We start from the raw sequence: 7,224 nt of genomic DNA on the forward strand, positions 1-7,224 counted from the left end.
CTGTCATATTTCTACTCTTATTCTTCTTCCAACCATCCCACCTGAACCCTGGAACTTGCTATTAACATCTCGCTTACCCATGCCTTCTGATAGCCACATCTTCTTACCCTTACCTCTTATTAACCCTAGATAAGCAATCTCAGAAACTTATTTTTAAAGTACAAACAGAAAATTTAAAATCACTGAAGATAAGCAACACTGAAGTTAAATATCTAATAGTTAATCCTTACCCTGTCCTTTCTTCAGGGAGACAATCTTCCATAGGGAGTGTATCACCAATAAAAATTGGAGACAACCCTCCTCTTCTTGGCAGGAGTCAGACATGGGGCTCAAGTCCCCGAAATGTAGGGAGGCAGCAGGAAATGGATCTTCCCCCTTAGCACCATGTCTTCACAGTTTTCAGTCTGCTGATTCTATCCTCAAATGCCAGGCCACAGGTAAAAAAGAGAAAGAAAACAGTCAGAGTCATGGGTAAGTTATGCTTCCAGGAGCAGATTTTTCAAAATATTTTACTGTTTATGCTATTACAGCCATCCCAATTTCCCCCCCTCCACCCAGCCCACCCCTCATATGCATAGTCAGTCCCCACACCATTGTCGATGTCCATGGTTCCTTCATACATGTTCTCTGGCTAATCCCTTCACCTTCTTCCAACCAGTCCCCACCTCTACCCTCCCCTCTTCTAGCTGTCAGTCTGTTCCATGTTTCTTTACCTCTGATTCTATTTTGCTTGTTAGTTTATTTTGTTCATTAGATTCCACTTATAAGTGAGATCATATGGTGTTTGTCTTTCACTGACTGGTTTATTTTACTGAGCATAATAGTCAACAGTTCCATCCATGCTGCTGCAAAGGGTAAGGATTCCTTCTTTTTTATTGCTGCGTTGTATTCATTATGTAAATGTACACAGCATTTTTATCTGCTCGTGTACTGATGGGCACTTAGGTTGATTCCAAATCTTGGCTACTGTAAATAATGCTTCTATGAACATTGGGGTTCATGTATTCTTTTGAATTGGCATTTTTGGATTCATAGGATGTATTCCCAGTAGTGGAATCACTGGTTCAAAAGGCAGTTCCATTTATAGTTTTTCTGAGTTTCTGAGGAAACTCCATACTGTTTTCTATAGTGGCTGTACCAGTCTGCATTCCCACCAATGATGCATTAGGGTTCCCTTTTTTCTACATCCTTGCCAGCATTTGTTTGTTGATTTATTAATGATAGCCATTTTGGCATATGTGAGATAATATCTCATTGTGGTTTTAATTAGCATCTCTCTGATGGCTAGTGATGTTGAGCATTTTTTCATATGTCTATGGGCCATCTGTATGTCTTCCTGGGAAAGGGTCTACTCAGGTGCTTTGCCCACTTTTTATTGCTGATCTTCCTGGTATTGAGTTGTATAAGTTCTTTGTATATTTTGGAGGTTAAACCCTTGTCTGATGTACCATTGGCAAATATGTTCTCCCATAAATGGGTTTCCTTTTCATTTTGATGATGGTTTCTTTAGCTGTGCAGAAGCCTTTTAATTTGATGTAGTCCCATTTGTTTATTTTTCCTTTATTTCCCTTGCCCTAGGAGATATAGCAGCAAAAATAGTGCTACACAAGATACCTGAAATTTTACTGCCTATGTTGCTCTAGGATTTTTATGGTATTGCAACTTCTATTTAAGTCTTTTATCCACTTTGAGTTTATTCTTGTGTATCATATAAGTTGGTGTTCTACTTTCACTTTTTTGCAAGCACTAGTCCAGTCCCAACATGATTTATTGAAGAGACTGTCTTTACTGCAATGTATGCTCTTGCCTCCTTTGTCAAATATTAATTGACCATAAAGGAGTGGGTTTATTTCTGAGCTCTCTATTCTGTTTAATCAATTTATGTGTCTGTTCTTATGCTGGTACTAGACTGTTTTGTGTGGTTGTCTTTCACACTGCCCCTACTAGGGACCTGGCCTGCAACCCAGGCATGAGTCCTGACTGGAAATCGAACTGGCGACCTTTTGGTTTGCAGGACAACGCCCAACCCACTGAGCCACACCAGCCAGGGCCAGACTGTTTTGATTATAGTGGCTTTACGGGATAGTTTGATATTAGGTAATGTGAGCCCTCCAAATTTGTTCTTCTTTCTCAAGATTGCTAAGGATATTTGGGGTCTTTTTTGGTTGCATATAAATTTGTGGGATGTTCATTCTAGATCTGTGAAATATGCTACTGATATTTTAATAGGAATTGCATTGAATCCATAGATTGCTTTGGGCGGTATGGGCATTTTAATGATGTTAATTATTCTAGTCTATGAACACATTATATGCTTCCACTTATTTTGTATCTTTCTCAATTTCTTTCTTCAGTGGCCTATAGTTTTCCAAGTATAGGTCTTTTATCTTCTTGGTTAAATTTATTCCTAGGTATCTTATTTTTGTTGTTGTTGTAATAGTAAATGGGATTTTCTTAGTTTCTCTTTCTGATAGTTATTGGTGTATAAAAATGCCATAGATTTCTGCATACTGATTTTGTATTCCACTACTTTGCTGAATTTATTTATTAGGTCTAGTAGTATTTTTTATAGTCTGTAGGGGTTCTATGTACAATATTATGTCATCTGGGAATAAAAAGAGTTTTACTTCCTCCTTCCCAATTTTAATGCCTTTTATTGCTTCTTCTCATCTGATCACTATGCCTAGGACTTCTAGTACTATGTTGAATAAGAGTGGTAAAAGTGGATATCCCTGTTTTGTTCCTGATCTTAATGGAAACGCCTTTAATTTTTGCCCATTGAGTGTGGTGTTGGCTGTCAGTGTTTTGCATAGGGTTCTTATTATGTTGAGGTATGACCCCTCTGTTCACACTTTCCTGAGAGTTTTTATCATAAATTTGTGCTAGATTTTAGCAAATGTTTTTTTCTGAATTATTATGATCATGTAATTTTTTATCTTTCATTTTGTTTATGTGAGGCATCATATTTATTGATTTGAGAATATCATACCAACCTTGCATCCTCAGAATAAATCCCACTTGATCATGGTGGATGATCTTTTTAATGTTTTGCCGGATCCAGTTGCTAATATTTTATTGAGATTTTTCGCATCTGTGTTCATCAGGGATATTGGCCTATAGTTTTACTTTACTGTTGTGTCTTTACCTGGTTTTGGAATTAGGATAATACTGGCCTCACAAAAGACCTAGGAAGTCTTCCCTCTTCTTAAATATTTTGGAATAGTTTGAGAAAGATAAGTGTTCGTTCTTCTTTGAAAGATTGGTAAAATTCACCTGTAAAGCCATCTGGTCCAGGACTTTTGTTTTCTGGGACTTTTTTGGTTACTGCTTCAATTTCATTAGTTGTCATTGGTCCATTTAGGTTTTCTACTTCTTCCTCATCCAGTTTTAAAAGACTTCATGTTTCTAGAAATTTATCCATTTTTCCCAGGTTGTCCAATTTGTTGGCACGTAGTTGTTCATAGCATTTCCTTACAATGCTTTCTATTTCTGTGGTATCAGTTCTTACTCCTCCTCTTTCATTTCTGATTTTATTAGTTTGGATCCTCTCTCTTTTCTTCTTAATGAGTCTGGTTAAAGGTTCATCAATTTTCTTTATCTTTTCAAAGAACCAGCTCTTGGATTCCTTGATTTTTTTTTAATTTCTTTTTAGTCTCTACATCATTTATTTTTGCTCTGATCTTGATTATTTCCTTCCTTCTACTCACTCTGGGCTTTGCCTGTCGTTGTTTTTCTAGTTCTTTTAAGAGTAGGGTTAGGTTGTTTATTTGAGATTTTTCTATCTTTAGGTAGGCCTGTAATGCTATGAACTTCCCTCTCAGGACTGCTTTTGCTATGTCTCACAGGTTTTGCATTGTGTGTTTATTTTCATTTGTTTCCAGGTCCTTTTTGATTTCTTCCTTCATCTCATTGATGACCCATTCATTATTTAATAACATGCTATTTATCCTCCATGTATTTGAATGTTTTTGAGTGTTTTTAATGGAGGTTGATTTCTAGCTTCATGTCATTGTGATCCAAGAAAATGCTTGATATGATGTCAACTTTCTTGAATTTGTTAAGACTTATTTTGTGTCCTACCATGTGGTCTATTTTTGAGAATGACCCATACACACTTTAGAAGAATGTGTATTCTGCTGTTTGGGGATGTAATGTTCTGTAAATATCAATTCAATCTATTCAATCTAGTGTGTCATTTAAGGTCGCTGTTTCCTTGTTTATTTTTTGTCTGGAGTTCTATCCATTGTTGAGAGTGAGGTGTTAAAATCCCCTACAATGACTGTATTGCCCTTGTTTATTTTTTGTCTGGAGTTCTATCCATTGTTGAGAGTGAGGTGTTAAAATCCCCTACAATGACTGTATTGCTGTTTATCTCTTCCTTAAAGTCCACCAAGATTTTCTTTATATGTTTAGGCACGTATATTGGGTGCATATATGTTTACAAAGGTTATATCCTCTTGTTGGATCAATCTCTGTCTCTTTGTATGGCCTTTGTTTTGAAGACTACTTTGTTAGATATAAGTATTGCTACTCCATATTTTTTTGTATTCATTTGCATGGAATATTTTTCCATCCCTTCAGTTTCAGCCTATGTACATCTTTTGTTCTGAGGTGGGTCTCTTGGAAACAGCATATATATGGGTCATATTTTCTTATTCACTCAGCTACCCTATGTTTTTTGATTGGAGCATTTAATCCATTTACATTTAAGGTTATCATTGATAGGTACTTATACATTGCCATTTTATTACTCTATTCTTATGTTCTTCTCTCTCTATTCTTTCTTCTTCTTAAATCAGACTCTTTAATATCTTTTGTAATGCTGGTTTTGTGTTTATGAACTCCTTTAACTTTTTTTTTTTTTTTGTCTAGGAAGCTCTTTATTTCACCTTCAATTTTAAACAGTAACCTTGCTGGATAGGGTAGGCTTGGTTGCAGGTCCCTGATTTTCTTTACTTTGAATATTCAAGGAAATCCTTTCTGGCCTGAAGTGTTTCTGTTCGGAAATCAGCTGACAGTATTATTGGAACTCTCTTGTCTGTTACCAGCTGTTCCTCCCTTGCTTTAATTTTCTGTCTTTAAACTTTTCCATTTTAATTATGATATGTATTAGTTTTGTTTTTGGAGGGTACATCTTGACTGGGACTCTGTGCTTTCTGAGCTTGTGTGACTTTTTCTTTCACCAGATTAGGGAAGTTTTCTGTCACTATTTCTTCAAACAGGTTTTCTATCCCTTGCTCACTTCACTTTCTTCCCCTTCTGGTATCCCTATGATGTAGTTATTGCTACATTTTATGTTGTCCAAAATTCCCTTAAACCACCCTCAGCCTTTTTACGTCTTTTTTGTTGTTATTATTCGATTTGGTGATATTTCTACCTTGTATTTCAAATCACTGGTTTGACCCTCTGCTTCATCTAGCCTGCTTTTAATTCCTTTTAGTGTATTCTTCTTTTCAGATATTGCATTATTCATTTCCAAATGGTTCTTATTCATAGTTTCTATGTTCTTTTTCATGCTGATGTAGTTCTCACTAAGTTCCTTCAGCATCCTTATAACCATTACTTTGAACTCTATGTCTGATACATTGCTGGCCTCAGTTTCATTTAGCTCTTTTTCTGGGGAGTCTTCCTTTTCTTTCATTTGGGGGTTGTTTCTTTGTCTTCCCATTTTAGCTGACTCTTTTGTTTGTTTCTATGCATTAGATAAATCTGCTTTGATGCCCTATCTTTGTGGAGTGGCCTTATGTGGTAGGAGTCCTGCGGGGCCCAGTGGTACAGTTTTCTTGATTCCCTGATTTGGATGTTCTAGGAATGTTCCTTGTGTGGATTACATGGGCTCTCCTGTTGTATTTGGGTCTTGACTGCTGTTGGCCTGCTCAGTGGTGGGATCTCTTCTTTGGCTGGCTGACAGAGAGGCTCAACCCCCACCGTATCTTGCATACTGTTCCACAGGTGCTGACAGAACAAAACAAGACAGCACAAAAAAACAGAACCAAAACAAGGAAAAACAAAAAATCCCTAGCCATAAGAGCAAAATCAATAACAAAAAGCAAAGAATAATACATGTGGAAAGAGAAATAGAATAGTAAAAGAAAAATAAAAGAATAAGCAGGCCAAAGACCAGAAAAAATGATTATGAGAGGAGAGAAGAAAGTGAAACAATAAGAATAAGGACTAGAAAGAGGAAATCAGCAAAAGAAAAGAACAACAAAAGAGAAACAAATAAAAAATTAGAAAAGAAGGGAAAAATGGAGTAAGAAAAGGCAAGGGTAAAATAAGAGAGATGAAAGAAAAATAGAGAGAAATGAAAAAAATTAAGAAAAAATTAAAAGGTGATGCAAAAGAAAAATTAACAAAAATAATGAAAAAGAACAAAGAGGAATTTGTCTCAGCAGAGTTTAGTGCTTGCTGGCTGGGTTCTCCCTTTGGACATGGCTCTGATGTTGTCTGACGTTGGTGTAAGCCAATGTTCAGACGCTGTTCTTGTCTAGCCCTCGGCAGCCTGTTGAAAGCCACGTGTGATCCACAGTTTGTGGCTTCTCCTCCCGACTTAGCTGCACCCAGTATGGGTCACACTGTGCTGCAAGGCTGACTTTTATCAGCACAGAACCCAGGGGTTTGTCAGAAAACATTTGAAGACACTACAGGATCCGCCTCCACCTGCCTCTGCCTGCCAGCTTGCTATCACTCTTGGTCTAACCGCTGACCTGTTTCTGAGAGGGATTCTGCAGAATCAGGAAGATGGGACCCCCGGATCTCCCATGGGAGGTGCCATTCAGACTTCAGGGAAGACAGTTTGTGTGTTCCCCCATCCCTGTGCCACATGTCTGAGTCCGTCCTGGCTTATTTCCCTGAGCTCAGCCAGGCAGAGCAGAGCCCCTACCAGGAAAGTGGGTGGGGCCTCTGAAGCCCAGAGTTTTGGTCTTCCAGAAACCAGGAAGATGTTTCTATGGCTCTCTTGTGAGGGATGGGGAGCACCAGTCTGGTTCCTCGGAATGTGTATGAAATGGCCGCACCCTAAAGCCAGTCTCTGACACCCCCTGAGTCTGCCAGTGAGTGTTGCTGTCTCCTCAGCAGGGGTTAATATGCAGGGTGGGGGAAAGGAAGAAAAATAAAGGTGCGAGTTGGGGAGAGCAAGATTCCAGAGGGTGGGGCAAGTGGTTTCCCATCGGGTGGTGTAATTGTTTTTCCCCTGAGAGGGGCTTGCTCTTCTCAAGAATAATG

At 38.1% G+C, this 7,224-nt stretch overlaps 1 pseudogene; it reads left to right on the forward strand.

The window, feature by feature from the left end:
• The first annotated feature begins 296 nt into the window (after positions 1-296).
• Positions 297-437, forward strand: LOC112296628 (small nucleolar RNA SNORA57; annotated as a pseudogene).
• Positions 438-7,224: the final 6,787 nt, after the last annotated feature.

The sequence above is a fragment of the Desmodus rotundus genome, chromosome 7, assembly GCF_022682495.2.
Source record: "Desmodus rotundus isolate HL8 chromosome 7, HLdesRot8A.1, whole genome shotgun sequence".
NCBI lineage: Eukaryota > Metazoa > Chordata > Mammalia > Chiroptera > Phyllostomidae > Desmodus > Desmodus rotundus.